The sequence below is a fragment of the Protopterus annectens genome, chromosome 9.part0 (assembly GCF_019279795.1).
Source record: "Protopterus annectens isolate FY-2018-M chromosome 9.part0, PAN1.0, whole genome shotgun sequence".
Classification (NCBI taxonomy): Eukaryota; Metazoa; Chordata; order Ceratodontiformes; family Protopteridae; genus Protopterus; species Protopterus annectens.
Genome location: NC_056743.1, coordinates 1145881639 through 1145901967, shown reverse-complemented (window position 1 = coordinate 1145901967; position 20329 = coordinate 1145881639).

Genomic DNA, 20329 nt, shown 5'->3' with positions numbered 1-20329 from the left:
TGGGTGAAGGGGAAAATTTAAAAAATTTTTTCCAAAAAATTTTAAAAAAAAATTTTTTTAAAACAACCTTTTTTTTTTAAAAGATTTTAATTTTTATTTTAAATAATTTTAAAATTTTATTAATTTATATTTTTTTTTTAAAAAGAAAAAAAAGTTTTAAAAAAACCCCAAAAAGGGGTTTTAAATTTAAATTTAATTTAAATTTAGGCCCCCTTTTAAAAATTCCCAAAATTTTAAAAATTTATTTTGGTTTTTTTGGTCTTAAAATTTTTAAAAATAATTAAATTTTTTAAATAAAATACCCAAAAATTTTTTAAAAAAAACAAAAATTTGAAAAATTTTAAAATTGGGGAAAAAAATAAAAGAGTTTTTTTTTTAAATAAATGAAAATTTTTTTAGAAAAAAATTTTAAAAAAAAATTTTTAAATTTAAAAATGTTTTTTTTTTTTTAAAAAATTTAAAAAAAAAAAAAATTTAAAAATTTTTTAAAATTAAAAAATTTATTTTTTTTAAAAATTTTAATTTTTTTTTAATTTTTTTTTTTGTTTAAATTAAAATTAAAATTTTAAAAAATGGAGTTTTTTGGGGGTTTTAAATTTTTTTATTTTTTTGGTTAAAAATTTTTTTAAAAAAGTTTTTTATTTTTTTAAAATTTTTTTTCTTTTTTTTTTCTTTTTCTTGATGGTTTATTTTTTTGTTTTTTTTTACTTTTTTTTTTCGGGTTGGGGGAAAACCTTTTTTTTTTAAAAAGGGGTTTAAAATTTGAAAAGGGTTTTTAAAATTTTTTTTCTTTTCTTTTTTTTCTTTGACAAAAAAACCTAAAAAAAAAAAACCCCGTTTTGGGGGGATTCTCTTTTTAAATGGTTTTGGGTTTTTTAAAAAAATAAAAAAAAAAGAACTTGTTTTTTTAAAAAATTTTGTGTTTTTTTCCCCCGGGATGAAAAAAAATTTTTTTTAAAAAAAAAAGTTTTTTAATTGATTTTAAATTAAATCCAAAAAATTGAAAGACCGGGGGTAAAAAATTTAAAAAATTTTTTTGGGTTTAAAAATTTTTTCTTTTTAAAATTAATTTTTTTCCCCAATGAAAGGTTTAAAAAAATTTTGGTTTTTGCATTTTACATTTTTTTTTAAAAGGGAAAAATTTTTAAAAATTTTTTTTTTAAAAATAAGGAAATTTTTTAAATAAATTTTTAAGTAAATTTAAAAAAAATTTTTAAAAATTTTTTAAAATTAAAAAAAAAAAAATTAGAACCCTTCCAAAACCCCAAAAGAAAAATTTAAAACCCCCCAAAAACCCCAAAAATTCTTTCGAAAAATTTAAAAAGGGGAAATTTAACAAAAAAAATAATTTATTAAAAAAAATAAAAAATAAATAAATTTTAAAATCACTAAAAGGAAATTTCAAAAAGGGCCCAAAAATTTTTTGGGGGGAAAATTTTGAAAAATTTTCGTTTTTTTTTCCCCCCAATTTTTTCAAAAAAAAAAAGGGGTATTAATATTTTTTTGGGAAATTTGCATTTTTTTAAAAAAATTTTTTTTTTTTAAAAAAATTTTTAAATTAAAAAATAATTTAAAAAAATTTTAAAAAGGGTTTTTTAATTTTTTTTAAATTTTAATTTTTTGAAAAAAGGGAATTTTAAAAAAATTTTTTAAACCCAAATAAAAAAAAATATTTAAAAATTTTTCCCCCCCATTTAAAACCTAAAAGGGAAAGTTGGGTTTTTGAAAAATTAAATAAAAAATTTTTTGGGTTGAAACTTTTTCCTTAATAAAAATGATTTTTCAATAGAGGTTTTAAATTGTTTTATTGGGAAATTTTTTTTTAAAACCCTTTTAATTTTAAAAGTTTTTTTGGAACCCAAATTAGGTCTTGGGCCCCTAAAATTTATAAATATTTTTTTCCGTTCCAAAAATTTTTTAAAATTAAAAAAATTCAAAATTTTTTTAAAATTTTTTTAAAAATTAAAATTTTTAAAATAAAAATTTTTATTTTAGATTTAAATTTTTTTAAAATGAGGGTTTTAATGAAAAAAATTTAAAATTTAAAAAATTTTTTAAATTTTTTTGTAATTTACCCCTTTTTTTTTTTTAAAAAACCCAATTTTATTTTTTTTTTTTTAAAATAATTTTAAAAAACCTTTTTAAAAATTTTTATTTCAAATTTAAAATTTTTATTTAAATTAAAAAATTTTTTTTTTCACTTATTTAAAAAAACCCTTTTAGTTTTGCCCCAAAAAAATATTTAAATTTTTTTGGGTTAAAATTTAAAAATTTTTTTTTTCCCTAAAAAATTTTTTTAAACTTTTTTTTTTATAAAAAGATTATTTTAAAAATTTTCTTAAATTTAGAAAATTTTTTCCCGGGTTTTTTAGGTTTTTAAAAAAGAAAAAAATTTTTTTTTGGGGGTGTTTCTACTTTTTTTTTAAAAAAAAAAAAATTTTAAAAAAAAGGCCCTTTTTTAAAAAAAATTTTTAAAATTTTAATATTTTAACAAAAAAATTGATTTTAGTTTACCTTTTTTTCAAAAATTTTTTTTTTTTAAAAAAAAAAATTTTTTAAAAAAACTTAAAAAGGGGGGTAAAAAAAATTGGGGTTTTAAAAAAATTTTTTTTTTCCAAAAAAGGGGAAAATTTTTAATTTTTTAATGAAAAATTTTTTTGGGAAAAAATTAAAATTTAAAAAAAATTTTGGGGAGAAATTTTAAATTTTGGGCTTTAAACCTGACGTTTTTTAGGTGCCCCCCCGGGGAGACCCCCTAATATAGAAATTTTAAAATTTTTAATTGAAAAAATTAAAATTTAAAAGTTTGTAAAGTTTTATTTCCCCAATTTAAAGGGGAAAATTTATTTAAATTTTTTTAAAAATTTTTTCCCTCTTCAAAAAATTTTTTTAAAAAATTTAAAAAATTTTTGAGAAATAATTTGTTGAATTTTTAATTAATTTTTTAATTTAAAATTTTTAAAAATTTTAAAAAATTAAAAAAAAATAATCTTTAATTTTTAAAAATTTTAAGAAAAAATTTTTTAAATAAAAAAAATTTTTTTTAATTTGTATTTTTTTTTAAAGGGTTTTAAATTAAAAAAAATAAAAAAAAAATTTTTTAAAAATTTTTTTTAAATTTTTTTCCAAAAAAAATAAAAAAAATTTTTAAAAATATTTGGGGTTTTTAATGTTATTTAAAATTTTTTTTAAAAATTTTTTTTTAAATTTTAAAATTTTTACCGAAAAAATTTTTGGGGGGTTTTTGTTTTTGGGGTTTGGGTTTTCCCTTTTTTTTGGGTATTTTAAACAAGGGGGAAAAAAGAACTTTTTTTAAACCCCCCTTTAAAGGAAATTTTGGTTTTTTGAATTTATTTTTTTTGGTTTTGGTTGTTAAAAAACCCCCTTTTTTTAACTTTTTCCCCTTTATTTTTCCCTTTCCTTTTAAAATTTCAAATGATTTTTTTTGGTTAAAACCCCAAAACCTTTGGTTTTTTGGGGCCAATTTTTTCCCATAAAAAGTATTTTATTAATTTAATTTAAAAAAATTTAAATTAAAATTTTCTTTAATAAAAAATTGAAAAGCTTTTTAAAAAAATGGAAAATTTTTTTCAAGGGGTTTTGGGTTTGGTTTTTTTTAATTGATTTTTAAAAAAGAATTTTAAATTAAAATTTAAATTTAATTCAAATAAAAAGAAAAAAAAATTTAAAAAATTTTTTTTTTGATTTAAAAAAAAGGGAGGGGGGTTTAAACATAATTTAAATTTAAAAAAAAAATTTAACCCGAAAACCCAAAAAAAAGGTTTTATTTAAAAAAATTTTTAATTTGTTTTTTAAAAAAAATTTTGGAGTTTTTAAAAATTTAAAATTTTAAATGAAAAAAAAAAAAGGGGAATTATATTTTAAACCCCAAATTAGAAAAAAAAATCAAAAAATTTGGGAAAAAAAAGGAAAAAAAAAGGGGTGGAAAATAGACACCCCCAAAAATAATAACCCCCAATTTTTTTTAAATAAATTTTAAGAAATTAAAGGGGGAAAATTTTTTTTTTGAATTTAAAAATTTAATTTTTTTTTAAAATTTTTTTTTTTAAATTTTTTTAAAATTTTATTTAAGGGGGTTTTAAATTATTTAATTTTTTTTTTAAAAACAAAAATTTTGGGGGTTTTTTAAAAAAATTTTTTAAAAAATTTTAAAAATTTAAAATTTTTTAAGATTGTTTTTATTTTTTTTTTTTTTTTTTAAAAAAAAAATTTACCTCCAAAACCCCCCCGGGGGAAAAAACCCAAAAGGGATGGGCAAAATTTTATGGTTTTTTGGGAAAATTTTTAAAAAAATTTTTTTTAGCAATGTTTTTCCCTTTTGTCATTTTTTTCCAGGTGAGGATTAGAAATTTTTATTTATCAAAATTTTAAATTCAATCACTCCCAGAAAAATTGTTTTTAGATAAAGGGAATTTTAAAAAAAATTAAATAAAAATATTTTTTTCCTTTTTACTTATGCAATTTTTATTTTAAGAATCCTTTTCAAAGGATCTTTTAAAAAATTTTTAAAATGTGACGACATTTTTCAAACAAAGAAATTTTCTAAACTTTTTAAAAATAGAGGCTATAGATACTTTATTGTAATTGGGAGTGTTTAAAATAATGGTTTTAAAAACCCTTTTTAAAAAAAACAAAGTCAAATTAAATTGCCATAAATCCTCCAAAAAGATAAAAGTCCAACTGAAACGTCCATTTAAACCAAAAAAAAAAAGTTTTTTTAACTTGTTTAACACTTTTGTACGTTCTTTTATTTTTATATTATTCTTAAAAGGGCATTTAAGAAAGAATTTTTCTTTAGAAAATTTAATTTCCAAAATTGGGTATGGGGGAAAAAATTGAAAAATATTAAAAGAAAAATAACCAAAATTTAAAAAAAATAAATTTTGGGGGTTTGTTTTCAAATTTTTAAAACGGAAATTTTTTCCCATTAAAATATTTAATCCATAAAAATCTTTGTGAAGAAACTTTTAAATTGGGTTTTTTTTGAAATGTGTACACATTTTAAAGGAAAGGAAAAACCCCCGGACTGTTCCAATAACCCATCAAAAATTTAAAAATTGGGTTTGTCTTGAAGAATAAATTACCCGACAAATTTTGTTTTATTATTGAACCCCCCGTTTTAGAGGGGGCCCCTTTCCTTTTATGTTAAAGGGAATTGAATAAAATCAAATTAACTTTTCAACCTCCCAAATAAATTAACTTTCACTTTAATAAAACTTATATAAATAAAAATTTGGTAAAATTAAATTTTAAAATAAATAATTTTTTTGGGGATTTTTAATCATCAAAAAAAAAAAAAAAATTAAAATTTTTCAAAAAACCATAAACAAATTTAAAAAAAAAAGTTTAATTTTGAGTTGTTTTTTGGGTTTATTTTTAACGAGTTTTTAAATGGAAATAAATTTTTTAAAAAATTTTTAAATTTTTTTGAGAATTGGTATCTTTGGTTTTGTAATTTAAACCAAAAATAAATAAAATAAAAAAGGAATTTAATTTTTTTAAAAAAATTTTTTAAAAAGGGCTTTTTTAGAATTTTTTGAAATTTTTTAAAATTTTCTTTTTTACTTTTAAAAATCCTTGCTTATGTTTTTGTTTACGCCTTCGGAAGTGTGGTGACCTTCCCTTGAAATTTTTAAAATATTTTGGCATTATTTTATTTTTTTTTTCAAACTCTTGGTTTAAAGGGAAAAGTTTTTTTTTAAAATTTGCTAAAATTTGAATACCTTTATTTTAGGTTTCCTTTAATTTATTATTATTTTTTTTTGGTTTCTTCTTTTACTTTTTTTTTTTATGGTCTGATTGGGGGCCCCAAGACAAAATTTTTTTTGGAATAAATTTAAAAAGGTGATGCATTTTTGGGGATTACTTTTTTTTAAAAATTTAAATTATTGTTTTTTAAAAAATAGAATCTAAAGGAAAGTAAAAGCCACCATTTTTTATTAAAAATTGTTTAATTTTTGTTTAATAAGGGTTTTCATATTGTAATATTATTCATTTAAAATCTGGATACCTCATTATTCTTTGGGCCCAGGCCTTGGGCGGGTTTATGTTACACTTTGAATTAAATTTGATTTTAGGTAACGAGGAGGCCCCCGGGTGGGGCCATATTTTAAAATTTTTTAAATTTAAAAAAAAAATTGATATAAATGTTTAAAAAAAAAATTGCAACTGAACTCTTATTTAAAAATTTGTGTTTTTCCCTGTTTGGGTTTTTTTCCAGGGTCTATTAAGCCCTTTTTTTTACTAATTTTTTGGCTGTTTGGGGAAAGGGGCTCAATTGCTTGATTTTTTAAAAGCTTATTTCTCTTTAAAACAAAAAAAAAAATTAAGGGTCTTGATCTTAAATTGATTCTGATTTTAAGACACAAGTTTGTTTTAAAATTTTAATAATTGACTTGGGGAAATTGAAAAAAAACTAAAAAGTGTAATAAATGTTTCCAAAAACAAAACCTTAAAAAATTAAAGATACCTCCTTAAAGGGCCAAAGGGGTTTAGTTGGGAAATTTTTGGATAGACTTGAACCTTCTTCCCTTGAAAAAGAGACGTTATGAATAAAAAGGTAGATTATAATAAAAAAGGTAATAAAAAAAAAAGATGGGAAGGGTAAAATAAGAAATGAATCAGCAAAATAAATAATAAAGTAATTTTTATCCAAGTCCGGCCTTTCCCAAAACGGCTCCAAAAACCTTTTTTCTTTTGAGTGTTAATTTGAAACCTCAATGTTTATGATTATTTCTAATTTCCCCACTACAGAAATTAAAGGGGTGTTTTCAAATTAAATTTTTCTATTTTTAAGCACAGGTTGTTATTGGGGGGAAATTTTAGTTATGTTATTTTATTTAAAAAAATTAATTTGGGGTTTTCGTAAAACAACAAAACTTTTTAAAATAAAATACCCCTTTTTAAAATTACCTATTTTTTTTAACCCCCCCTTACTTTGGATTAGATTTTTAAAAATTTGGGGTTGATATTAGACAATAAAGATACGGGGAGGGAAAATATAAAATTCAAATAACAAAAAAGAGAATTTTTAAAAAATTTCCCCCGGCCCGAGGAAAATACGGGGGAAGGGGGTTTTCTTTTTTTAAAAAATTTTCAAGGAAAAGACTCGGACACCGAACTTTCTTCCTTTGAAATTAATTATTTTAAAAGGTAAAGGGTATTTAGAATATTTTTATGGGGAAATTAAAATTTGTTTTTAAAATTTTAATTTCATTCTTAAACCCCCAGTTATTTTAATTGTTGGTTTTGGGAACCCCCTATAGGCTTTTGGGGGATAAAAATTATGATTATTTGTGACCTAATGAAATTTTTAAAAAATTTTAAAGAAAACCATTGTTGAAAATTCTTGGTTTTTTAAATTTCAATAAATATTGATAAAATTTTTAATTTGTGTTTTTTATATTACCTATCAGGAAGCTTGATGGATACTTTAATTTACAAAATTGGGGGGAAAAGAAATAGTTTACACAAACTTTTAAGTTTTACTAATTTTTTCTTTTGAAATAAATATTAAAAAAAATAGCCGGGGTTCCCAGCTAAGCTTTTAATTTTTTAGGGCTTTTTAAAATAAGATATTAAAAAATTGTTTTAAAAAGAATTTTAATTTTTTATACATTTTTATTTTTCCCATTTAATTAAAAAAAATTTATCCAATAATAGCCCAAAATTTTTCTTAAACAGTTTTAAGATAAATGACTATTTGTGAAAAATTTGCCCAAATTAAAAATAAAATAAAAAAAATATTTGTCTTGGTTTTTGCTTTTCTGAAATTTCCCTTATTCTTTTTATATTTTACATTCTAAAAGGCGATCTTTAAACATTAGGAACCCTTTAGGGGTTAGTTATTTTTAAAAAGGAAAGTTTTTCCAGGAATTTTTTTAAAAGACTTCCAATATCTTATTATTCATTGGGAAAAATTTTAAAATAATTTTTCAAACCAAAAAAAAAAAAAAAAAATGGTTCCAGGTCGCTACAAAACCTAAAGTTTTGAATAAGTAATAAAATCCAATTAAAAAAAAAATGTTGCTTTTAACTTTTTATTATCTTTTATATTGATTAAAATTTATTTTTATTTTATTTTAAAACGGTTTATTAGTAACAGTTTTCCCCAGAAAAGTTTCTTGAAAATTGTTGGGGAAAAAATTTGAAAGAATTTTTAAAAAAAAAAACCATAAAACCCAAATTAAAAGGGGGGGTTATTTTTACGAATTTGGTAAATTTTTCAGGAAATTTTTCCCATTGAGGAAAAGATATTTATATAAAATAAATTGGAGAAAATTTTTATAGGGGTTTTTTTCAACTTAAGAAATAGGAAACCAAAAACCTATATGCTCCCAAATTTTATCCATCAAAATGAAATTTGAAAATTCTAACAAACCAAATAAAAGTTTTTTTAGGGGTATTCCCACTTTTATGTTAATATTTTTATTTAAATTTGCTAATTAGAAGGCTCTTAGATTTAACCCCCCTGGCAAATGGTGTAAAAGACCTTGAAAAATTATATAAAACCTTAATCCAGAAAATTATAATATTAATTAATTATTTTTTTAGGAGTTTCATAGAAAAAAAAATCTAAAAATCATTAATTTTCAAAAAAATTTAAGGGCCCTGGCAATTTTTGAAAAAAAAATTTTAAATTTTTTTAGAGAAATTTTTTTGGGTCATTTAAACTATTTTTGTTTAAGAAAAAAATTTTTTAAAATTTTTAAATATTTTTTAAAATTTGGGTATTTTGGTTTTATTTATAAACCAAACTTTAAAAAATTAAAGGAAAAAATTTTTTTATTAAAATTTTTAAAATTTTTTTTTTTTAAATTTTTTGAATTTTTTAAATTTCTTTTTTAAATTTTATTGTAAAATCCATTCTTGATTTTAGTTTGGGAAAGGGAAATATTTTTGTAGATAATTTTTTAATTTAAATATTTTTTTTTATTTTTTTTAAAAAAATTTTTCATTTTTTAAAAATAAAGCTAAGAATTTGAAGTATTTGTGGATTTTAGGGTGTTTTATTTATTCCCCTGATTTTGGGTTTTTTTATTTTTTTTTATTTTTTTTTTTTTGGGTATATTGGGGAACCCAAAAAATTTTTGATATAACAACAATATAATTATGGGATTTTTTTTTAAAAATGGTTTCATTGGATTTTTTTAAAAATAAATTAAAAGGGAACAAAAAATGGACCCCATTGTCTGGTTGCAAAATTAATTGTGCTTTTTTCCTTTATAAAAATTTTCTTAAAAAAAGGGACAACCTGTTTTGTGAAAAACCCACATAATTTAAATTCCCCAAATTTTTTATTATGGCTGGATTGCAACTTGAACCTTTCTTTTTAACGGGGCCTGACGGGGGGGTGTTTTCATGTATTATTTTGAAAAAAAAATTTAATTAAAACTGTTAAATTAAAGAAAGCAACTCAAAGCCTTACTCCTCTTAAAAAAATTTTATTCCTAAATTCTTTTTTTTGGGGTTTTAACCCTTTGAAAGATTTTATGGCCTTTTTGGGGGGAAGGACTAATTAATTTTAAATTGCTTATAACAAATTTCAAAATTTACAAAGAAATTAAGGGTTTTATGCAAAAAACTTTTTTTATATTTTGCAAGTTTGTTTTTAATAAAATTTTAAAATTGACTTTTTAAAAGTTAAAACAAAAAAACAAAAGTGAGGTAGCTTTCCAAAAAAATAAAAATTAAAGAATTTAAATCCTAATTAAATTGAACCCAAACCTTACTTACCATTTTGTGATTATTAAGTGAGCTTTCGTAAAAATAAAAACGGGTAAAGGTAATCCCTGGTGGAAGGAAATTTTAAATAAATAAGAAAATAATTAAAAAATTTTTTTTTTGGGAATAATGGTTTTTACAAAACGATCAAAAATAGACCATTTTTTTTAGAAAAATTTAAAATCAATGTTTAAGTTAGTAAAATATCTAAATTTTTAAAAAGGGTGATTTCAAAAAACTAATTTAAGTCCCTTAGGGGTTTTTACTCGGGGGAAACTTTTACCCAGGCATTTTGTTTTAACGCATTATTATTTAAAGAGTTTTTCGGGAAACAATTAAATTTTATTTTTTTAATAATAAATTATAAAAGGTTTTTTTAAATTTCCCCTTTTTAACCCCCCAAAATTTTTAGTTCAAAAATTTTAAGTAAAAGTAAAAGATGCGGGACTGGAAAATACCTATTTTCTTAATAATAAAAAAAATAGTTTAAATTTCCTATTCCTTTTAAAAACCCTACAAAGGGGATTTCATTTGAAAATATTTTGGGAAAATTTATCAGCTTATTAAGTTAGGTTTTTCACTTAATAAATGTTCATTTTTAACAGGACAAATATTTGAAATTTTTCGGGAAATTAAAATTTGATTTTACATTTTAGAATTATACCAAAGCCAAAATTTTGAATTCCCAAGTATAAATCGGGGGAAATTTGGAATTGGTGATGGAAGACTATCAGATTACCTTGGCTGAATCCCCAATTTTTAAATAATTAAGAAAAATTGTTTAAAATTTTTTCTTTTCCGCAATTAAAAATTTAAAAGAAAAGTAAAATTTTAATGAAAATTGATTATATTCTTTCACGGGAATATAGGTTTTTTAATGAAAAAGAGTAAAAATAAAAGTTTTTCAAGAATTGAATAGTTTTTGAAATTTTTTTCATTTTTGACAATAAATATTACCTCCAAAAACAAGGAGTAGCCATGGGTTCTCCATGCGGTGCAAGCGTTGCTAACTTTTTTATGGCTTTTTGGGAAAATAAGTTTATATTAAAAAATCCTGATTTTAAAAGCCAACTTCGCTTGTACATGCGTTTCTTGGATGACATTTTTATATTATTCCATGGTGATGCATTAGAAGTAGAAACTTTATTGCACTATATGAATAGTACAACAAGTTTTCTTAAATTCATGTATCAGTTCTCCACAGATGAAATTGACTATTTAGATGTGAAATTGACCAAGGATAGAATAAATAAAAAATATTTGTCTTCGGTCTTTCGAAAACTTACTTATTGCAATTCTCTACTTCATTTTGCTAGTTTACATCCACTAAGGCAGAAGCGATCTATAGTGAAGGGACAGTTAGTGAGAGCCGTTCTCATGTGTAGTACGATTCATTCTTTCAAACAGGAATGTCATTTTCTCAGGAACTTGTTTCTAAATAGAGGCTATCCAGATACTCTTATTGATGGGATTATTGAGGAGATAGAATTTAAACGATCAACTGATTCTTACAAACCTTTATTAGAGGAAAACAAAAGTCAGGAATTCCAGAATGTCGCTTCACTAAATGCCTCACAAGAAATTTTGATATCAAGTCCAACTCAAATCGATACCATATCTAACAACAAAAATAAAAAAGTTGACTTTTCAACTTGTTTCATTACTACTTTTAGTATTGATTCAAAATTTATTTTTGATATTATTCTTAAAAACTGGCACTTTATTAGTAACGATATTTTTCTTTCAGAAAAGTTGGGATCATTGCCAAAAGCGGTGTATAGGAGAGGAAAAAACTTGAAAGAATTATTACAAAGAAAACCATACACCAACCAATTCAACAGAAGAAAGGGGTCATTAATATGAGGAGCTTGTAATTGGTGCAAATTTGTTAGAACAGGAGAATCTTTTTCCATTAAGGGGAAAAGATATTATATCCATCAAAAAATCAATTGTGAGAGCAAATCTGTTATCTATGTGGCTTTTTGTCAATGCTGTACAGCATTTTATATAGGTAAGACCGACCGAAAACTCCGCGATCATGTCTACCAACATATTTATGCCATCAGAAATAGTAAATTGGATAATGCTCTTGCTAAGCATATATCCAATTACCCTGAGCATAAGTTTGTTTTTATGGGTATTGACCAGCTCTTCCCTAGTGTTAGAGGTGGACCCCTTTCTCTTATGTTAGAATTGCGTGAATTAGAATGGCAAATCAAATTAGACGCTTTCAACCTCCCTGGCTTAAATGAGAACTGTAACATTTCAGCAGTCCTTAGACTAAAAAGTTATATGAGATAGGACCTAATGTTAGGTCCCGACTAATATATAATATATAATATAATATATTTTATTTAGGGACGTTTACTATCAGTCTAATACACACAAAATAACTAAATAATCTATATAATTTTTTCTGAAAATTAAGGGCCATGAAGACATATAGTTTAGATAGATAGATAAAAAATGTTTAGATGTTTAGATGTTCAGATATTTGGTTATTTATTAACTGATGTATTGTAAGATAATAAATAATTTTAAAATAATTTTAAATATGTTTCTGTAGTAATTAGCTATCTTTAGGTATTTACTAATTATAAAGCCATCAATAAATATAATGGTTAATTAATTTGTTATATAAAATTTTTAAAATGGCTTATTTCGCATATTTTGTATATTTTATATATTCATTTTTTTATATTCATTGTATAACATACATTGCTTGACTGTTCCATTGTTCTAGCGCCTTGACAGGAAGTGATGTTTGTAGATCAACTTCCCCTTGTATATTTAAATATTTTGGCGCCTTATTTTAGTGTTTTGATTCTGAGGAAGCTGCTGTGTGTTTGTAGCGGCGAAAACGCATTTTATTTTAAAATAAATTGGCGTTCAAGAATTTGAAGTATTCCTGTGGATACTTATTGGTGTCTCTTGGATTGCTACTTGCACCTCGTATCTTGGATTTTTTGTTTTTGCTTCTTTGTACTTGGTTTGTAGAAAACATAAGTGGTAAGAAACATAAGGGTAATGCTGACCAATGCCAGATGTGTAAACTGCAATATGCATGCCCCTGAGGCACTTCCCAGTATGGAGAACATCAATGTCTGTGCAGCGACAGAAGCCTGCGGCAAGCCTAGTGATAGAACACCAGCACTACCAGGTTATACCACATATCATGCTTTATGGCCCCAACACCTGGACCAAAACATCAAAGGAGGGGGAGTATCCATATGCAGCACAGACACCCATACGGCCAGGTAACTGACAATGCACAAAGCAGCGGAGACCACCCATGTGCACCTAAGTGTAGTCAAAAGTGCTGTATAGTCTGTAGCATGCGACAGACCACACTCTCACACACAAGAACTCCACCCAGACATCCTGAAGACACTGGACAGTATGAATGTCCCACCAAATACCAGACAAGGTACTCACAAATTACCACATAGGTGGTAAACCATTATGTATGCAAGGAGTAATCAGGGACCTAGGGACACAAGTTGACAGTAATCTGTCATGTGACACACACAATGCCAATGTGGCTAGGAAGATTGTCGATATTGGACACCGTATCATGAAAGGATTCACATCTACATCAACAGAGGTCACTGTGCCCCTGTACTGTTCTCTTATCACACCCATAATCTAGTACAATGACTCATATGGGATGTACGGTACGTGACACCTGCAGTGGTTCGGAAGACCTCAAAGGTACCCCACCAAGAGGATAAATGGTGTCAAATATATGTCATATGCTGCCTGGCTGTAGACACCCCGGCTGAATGCAGTCACAGACTACCTACACAGAGGCATTGTATGTCTGTTGTACAAGGCCATGTCCAACACAGGAGTAATGGACATGCTCCACCACAGGAAATCAAAGCCATTGGAGCTGTGACAGTGACAGATGTCAGCCTCAACACATAATGAAATAGGATGTGCTGGAGGGACAGATACATAACCCAGAGGCTCCCCACACCCAGAAACAGGATCCCAATCCATGTTAGGCAGAGCTCCTCACTGACACCCCTCAACAAGAATATTGCCAAGTGGATGGATGATCGTACATGTATACTGGGGGTCTTCACTGTGTCACGACCAGACAGAGGCACAGTAAAGAAAATCATAAATGGCCATAATAGTCACATAGCAAGGAGCGGCGAAAGACACACACACTCTGGCTTGGCTTACTAATGCCCTAGGGTGGATAGCCTAGTATGAACCCATGAACCTATGAAGATACAAATTGTACAGGACACTAAGGATAATCACAAGGCTTACTTAACTGATGGTAGGAACCATGTTGGGAATCCACAGATATGCTCTGAATCACACAGATATTACAAACAACATACCAAACACATGCCCATATTGCTAACATATGACCTGACAGGTGCAGTGCAAACCCCCTCCCCCCAGAATGCAAAATATCTATCCCAGCAGACTGCTGGTCCCCTGACATTGCAGATGCTGAGGTAACAGCCATCATCTGCAAAGCAAAACACACAGCAGCAAAGGTATGTGATGGTGTCCTGGGCTGAGGCCAACATGGACTCCAAGAATAATGGAATGCCAAATCACACTACTGCCTAATATCAGCCTTATCACAGGCTATGTACCCAAAGAGCAGTGTACAACAACAGTGGTCCTGCACAACAAAGGTGTTGCCTGAATGGATACTGCAAACTACCACCCCAGGATCCTGACAAGCTTGGTCTGCACAGCTATGGAAAGGATCAGTATGTACCGCAGACGTAAAGCTATAGTGGACCTACTGATACTGGACCCTACACAGTGTGGCTGTCGTAACTGCAGATCCTGCCCCTATACATGTTTGACCCATTTGAAGCAGTCATTAAGGTAATTGATGAGGGCAATGTGGTCCACACAGCATAGCTGGACCGTGCATATGCTTCTAGACAATACCCTACAAGTTCAGTATGGATATGTTCACCAGCTTAAATATATACCCCTATGTCAGTAGAGGGGTTGCAAACCAGACCGAGGACAGAACTGACATGGTCAGATATGCTGCATCCATGTCAGACTACAAAGCAGATATGAGTGGCATCCTACAAGGCTTGGTCCTGGGCCCCCCATTCTGTATATATGTCCCACAGGTATAGGCCAACATGGAAGGACTGTGACTGAACATGTATGCAGAGGAGTACAAACAGCCCACCATATCCGACCCCCAGCTGACACAAGCAACCCACAAAAGGGCCACCTACAAACAGACAACTGGAGCCATAGCCATGTCAGCAAGCTAATTGCAGAACTGTGGATAGACAACCACCGTGGATATACAGTAAGTGCCCACAAATTACCACACAGGTGTAAACACATTACATACCTAACATGTAATGAGAGACCTGGGGACACAAGGTGATAGATATCCTGCACTGGACAAACATGTGGCTGTAGTGTTCGCAGAAACATACCATATACCCACCCAATCATGAAGGTTGTCAGATGTAGATAAGGGGAGGTCACTGTGGCTCTGCAGTCATCCTTCATCAGCATCACAATTGACTACAATAGCCCTGGTGGGATATACCTCAGCAGACACCTCCATCAACTGTAAAGTCCACAACGGTACCCCACCAGGAGTAGCAAAGAGCATGAACAGATGTCATGTGTTGCCTGAGTAAACAAACTGCAGCCCCACACACTGCAATACTGCCCAGCTACAGGCAAGCTGTGCCTGATGTATGAAGCCATGTCCAACCTGGAATCAATGAACATGCTACACCTTGTACAATCTGAATGGCAGTGAGCTATGCACATGAGAGACCTGAACCCCAGCACTGACATACATAGGACAAGCTGTACAAAATGATCCATAACACAGAATGCACCCCCACTCTTGAGTAGACACCCGGTACAGGTTAGCCAGAGAGTCACCTATCGACACCCCTCAAGAGGAATCCCGATGAGTGGATGGGAGATGGTAGGTTAACCCTGGGTATCACTGTTATGTCAGAGGTAGACGGAGGCACAGTATACCAACCATGACATATGTCATGGCAAACTCCAGTTACAATGTGTGTCGAAGGACAAACACACCCTGTGACTAGCATCAGAAATGGCCTAGGGAACATAGCTAGTGTTTGCCAATGTCCACCTATGTTGTGGAATACACTACCAATGTTGGACAAGCCTGGTGTAGTAGTCCATATCTGAACATAATGCAACATGGTCATATGTGCACAACTGGCCCCTACACAGTCTGTTGTGTACACTATGAAGATGTCAAGCAGTGATAGGACTAAAGCCCAGGATACTGTCCACCACAGTGAAAGTACTGAACCAGTACACTATACGGTACTACAGTCAAAAAAAGACTCCACAAACTGTTGAAAACGCAAAATATCGAAGAAACAGAGCCGTATGCTCCATTTCTTCAATATTTTGCGTTTTATACGGTACTACAGTGTTAGGTCATTATGAAAGTATGTTGACAACTGTCTTCAAAGTATCCCATGCAATCCCTGCAGGCACAGTATAATCCCTGTTGTGGCAGACACGAAGCAGTTGGCCAGTTAGTACACAACATGACACCCAACACACAACCATAAACGTGAGATATCGTTGAAGTTCACACACACACAAATATGTGGTGGACTTCAGAGTGCAACATATGGAAAGCTCACACTGGGCATGCTCGCACACTTTGATAAATGAGGCATATGTCAGACAACATGCCATGGAAGGCTGAACTTGGCATGCTCACATACTTAGGCCATATCTCCGTTTAGCAGTTGGCCACACATATCTGGTATTTGTACGTGCCATTCCAGGAACCAACCACAACACAGCAATCTGCCCAGTGCACACAGTAAATGACTACAGAGACATAAGTGACATAGTGGATCGCCGTCATATGCAAACATCTTCCACAGATACACAAGTTGGTCATAGGAACAGGGAATGCTATGGCAATAAAGACCTGCAAACAGTAGAACAGCACAACAAATATTGTGCATCTGACAATTGAACATATGGGTGTAGAGGTCAATACTAGGCTTGTTGCCCTAGGGAATGGCAGCTCAGCCAAAGTGTGCTTGGCATCTGCATCCCCAGTACAGTAGGCTACTGTGCCACTGTAAAGTAGGTCACATAAGGCAACGTGTGAGGCTAGTGAGCTGTGCCTCTGCCAAGCAGGGGCACAGTGGAGATCCCAGGGTTTGAATGTGCTAAGCCACAGCCATGTTGTTGGTGTGTGCTGGAAGAGGGTTGCTGAGGATCCCTAACAGTAAGTGGCCATCAATAACAGACTGAGGGGAGCCCTATCTGCATTGTCTGGACAATTCCACTGTCAACACTGTGTTGTGATGATTATGTGGGAATGAAGTGTCGTGCTGGAACTGTTCACAGATGTCCTCCCTGTGTGGGCTGCAGCTCTGCAATGTATTAGCTCACTCTGTCTGTTGGACGGCTCATATATGGCTGGAGTACACCTGAAAGGTGTCTTGTTGTGGAGCAGTCATGGGTATATGTGGGATAGCATGATCAATGCAAACTGTACACATGCTCATAGAATGCAATTGTCAAGGATTATGCTGAGTGGCCAGTATAGTCCCCCAGCATGGGTTCTTTGAAGTCGGCCACCCCAGTCTTCACAAGTGTAGAGTCTGCTTGTGCTAAATACAGTTTGTGTGCAGTGACAACCTTGCCTGGGGGTGGGGATGGGATATGGATGTCCAGGGAAAGGTGGGTATGGTCAGATATCAACAATGGTGGTCTACCTCTGGTGTGGAACAGTGAGTACCCATGTTGCAGATGGACAGGTGCAATATGTATTCTCCCATGTGGCTGTGGTGTGTGGTTCTGCCATAGCACATGGACCCACAAATTGTAGTGGCTGTAGGGTAAAGTGGTAGAGGCCTGAGTAGTTCTCACACACAATATGCCTATACCTGATGTTAACAACTGGAATGGTGTATGTGAACACCTGCATATCCCGGCACTGTTCCCAGGGAAGCTACGTGTGTGTCCTGGATGTGGGTGTGGTGTTCTGGACTGGTTGTGTTGTGTGTTACAGGTCCTGTGGTCACGAAGCATGGTATAGAACATAACCTGCCAGTGCGATGTGCATATCTGACCCTGATGTAGGTGGCTGCAAATGCATATATATGCTATCCCCCACCTGACAGGTAGTACTAGATGTACATAACTCTGTAGAAATAAAGATGTCAGCACCCTATAAATACTGCAGGTGCAGACCAGATGCCCAGTAATTTGGGTAGCGTGCTCTGCTAATGCATCTCCCTCAAGTGTCATAATATAGGTAGGTAGGAGTTCGAACCATGCAATTGCTCAGTGTGTGTGTGTGTGAGTGGGGTTGATGTGTGTGCAAGTCTGTGTGAGTAATATGTCCCTTTTGGCAACTGTGAAAGCACTCTACAGGATGCACATTCCCCTATCTCAGCACGGATGATGTCAACACCCTATAAGTACAGCAGGAGAAGGGAAACCTCCCAGTAATTCGAATAGCATGCTCCGCTAATGCATCTGTCATGAGTGTCATAACATAGTTAGGTAGGGGGGTTGAATCCTGCAACTGCCCAGTGTGTGTGGAGGGGGGTTAGTGTGTGTGCAATTCTGTGTGAGGGAGGTGTCCCTTTTGGCAACTGTGAAAGCACTCTACAGGATGCACATTCCCCTATATCAGCAAGGGTGATGTCAGCACCCTATAAGTACAGCAGGAGAAGGGCAACCTCCCAGTAATTCGAATAGCGCGCTCTGCTAATGCATCTCTCTCAAGTGTCATAATATAGTTAGGTAGGAGTTTGAAACCTGCAAGTGTGTGTGTTTGGATGTGGGGAGTTTGTGTGTGTGTGTGCAATTCTGTATAAAAAACATGTGCTTTTTTGCAATCAGGAGATCACACTACATGATGCACATTACCCTTTCCAAACAGTGATGATGTCAGCACCCTATACATACAGCTGGAGAAGAAACACCTACCAGTAATCTGAATAGTGCACTCCACTAATGCGTTTCTCTCAAGTGTCATAATATAGTTAGGTGGGAGTTTGAAACCTGCAAGTGTGTGTGTTTGGATGTGGGGAGTTTGTGTCTGTGCAATTCTGTATGAAAAACATGTGCTTTTTTGCAATCAGGAGATCACAATACATGATGCATATTACCCTTTCCAAACAGTGATGATGTCAGCACCCTATACATACAGCTGGAGAAGAAACACCTACCAGTAATCCGAATAGCGCAGTCTGCTACAGCGTCACTCTCAAGTGTCATAACATAGTTAGGTAGGGGTTTGAAACCTGCAAATGGCAAGTGTGTGTGTGTTTAGATGTGGGGAGTTTGTGTGTGTGCAATTCTGTATGAAAAACATGTTAGTTTTGGCAATCAGGAGATCACACTACCTGATGCACATTACCCTTTCAAAACACTGATGATGTCAGCACCCAATAAGTACAGCCAGGGAAAAGGAACCGCCTAGTAATCCGAATAGTGCACTTCGCTAATGCGTCTCTCTCACGTGTCGTGACTTAGGTAGGGATATGAATCCTGCAAATGGCAAGTGTGTGTGTGTGTGGGGGGGGGGTAGTAGGGTGTGTGTAAATGCAAGTGTGAAAGAACAGATCCTTTTGGCAAATACTACAATACATCAGATGCTGCATATTCCCCCAGTAAACACAGGGGATGTCACCACACTATCAGCACAGCCAAACAGGGCTAGTTGGCCAGTAATGCAAATAGTGCGCTCTGCTACTGGGTCTATTACCATTGTCAGAGTACAGATAGGTATGTTTTGGTAACCCACAACTGCCACGTGTGGTTGTGTCACACATTATGACCTTGTGTGGGTCTTTGTGCATAACAATGCATGCCATTGCCTAAACCAGCAATGGCAATGCACACATGATGTATGTGTGTGACACATACACATAAATACCTGTGACCTGCAGTGGTTACCATGTCTGACACATGCCTCGAGTGGATAAATGGTATTTGCAATGCATAACAATATGACTGTGTCTTACTGTGCAGGGGCCGCACGTGGTATGTGTCTATACAGTGTGGGTGTATATGGTAAAATACCTACAGCAGGGGATACACATCTGGTCTGGGCCATATAGTCTACATGTAGTCGATGTACAGGTGCTGCATGTTCCCACCTGTTGTGGGAGTGGTAACATGTCATTCCACTGCAATTCAGTGACCACTTACTGGGAACTCTTCAACTAGTGTGTTGTAGCTATAGTAATGCTCACGCACAATGTTTGGCTGGATGCAGTCCAGCCATATAAAGACAGTTCTTGAGACTTGCATATTGCCAGTGTTGTTATGGAGGATAGGTGGGTTTCCTGTGTATGGGAGGGTTGTGTGTGCCAGGCTATGAACCAGACGGCAGTCCGACACACTGTTAGCTGCACATGAATAGGCCCTGATGCTTTGTGCTGTGCCAACAACCTGGAGGTGTGTGTATCTGTGGTGCCTTGGGATACCACCCCCCTGTCCAGTGTTACATGTGTAGGGGATGACAGGCATGGTATGAGGTATAACCTGGCAGTGATGGGTTGCACCTGTGAGCCGTGAATCAGGACTCTGGTACTGC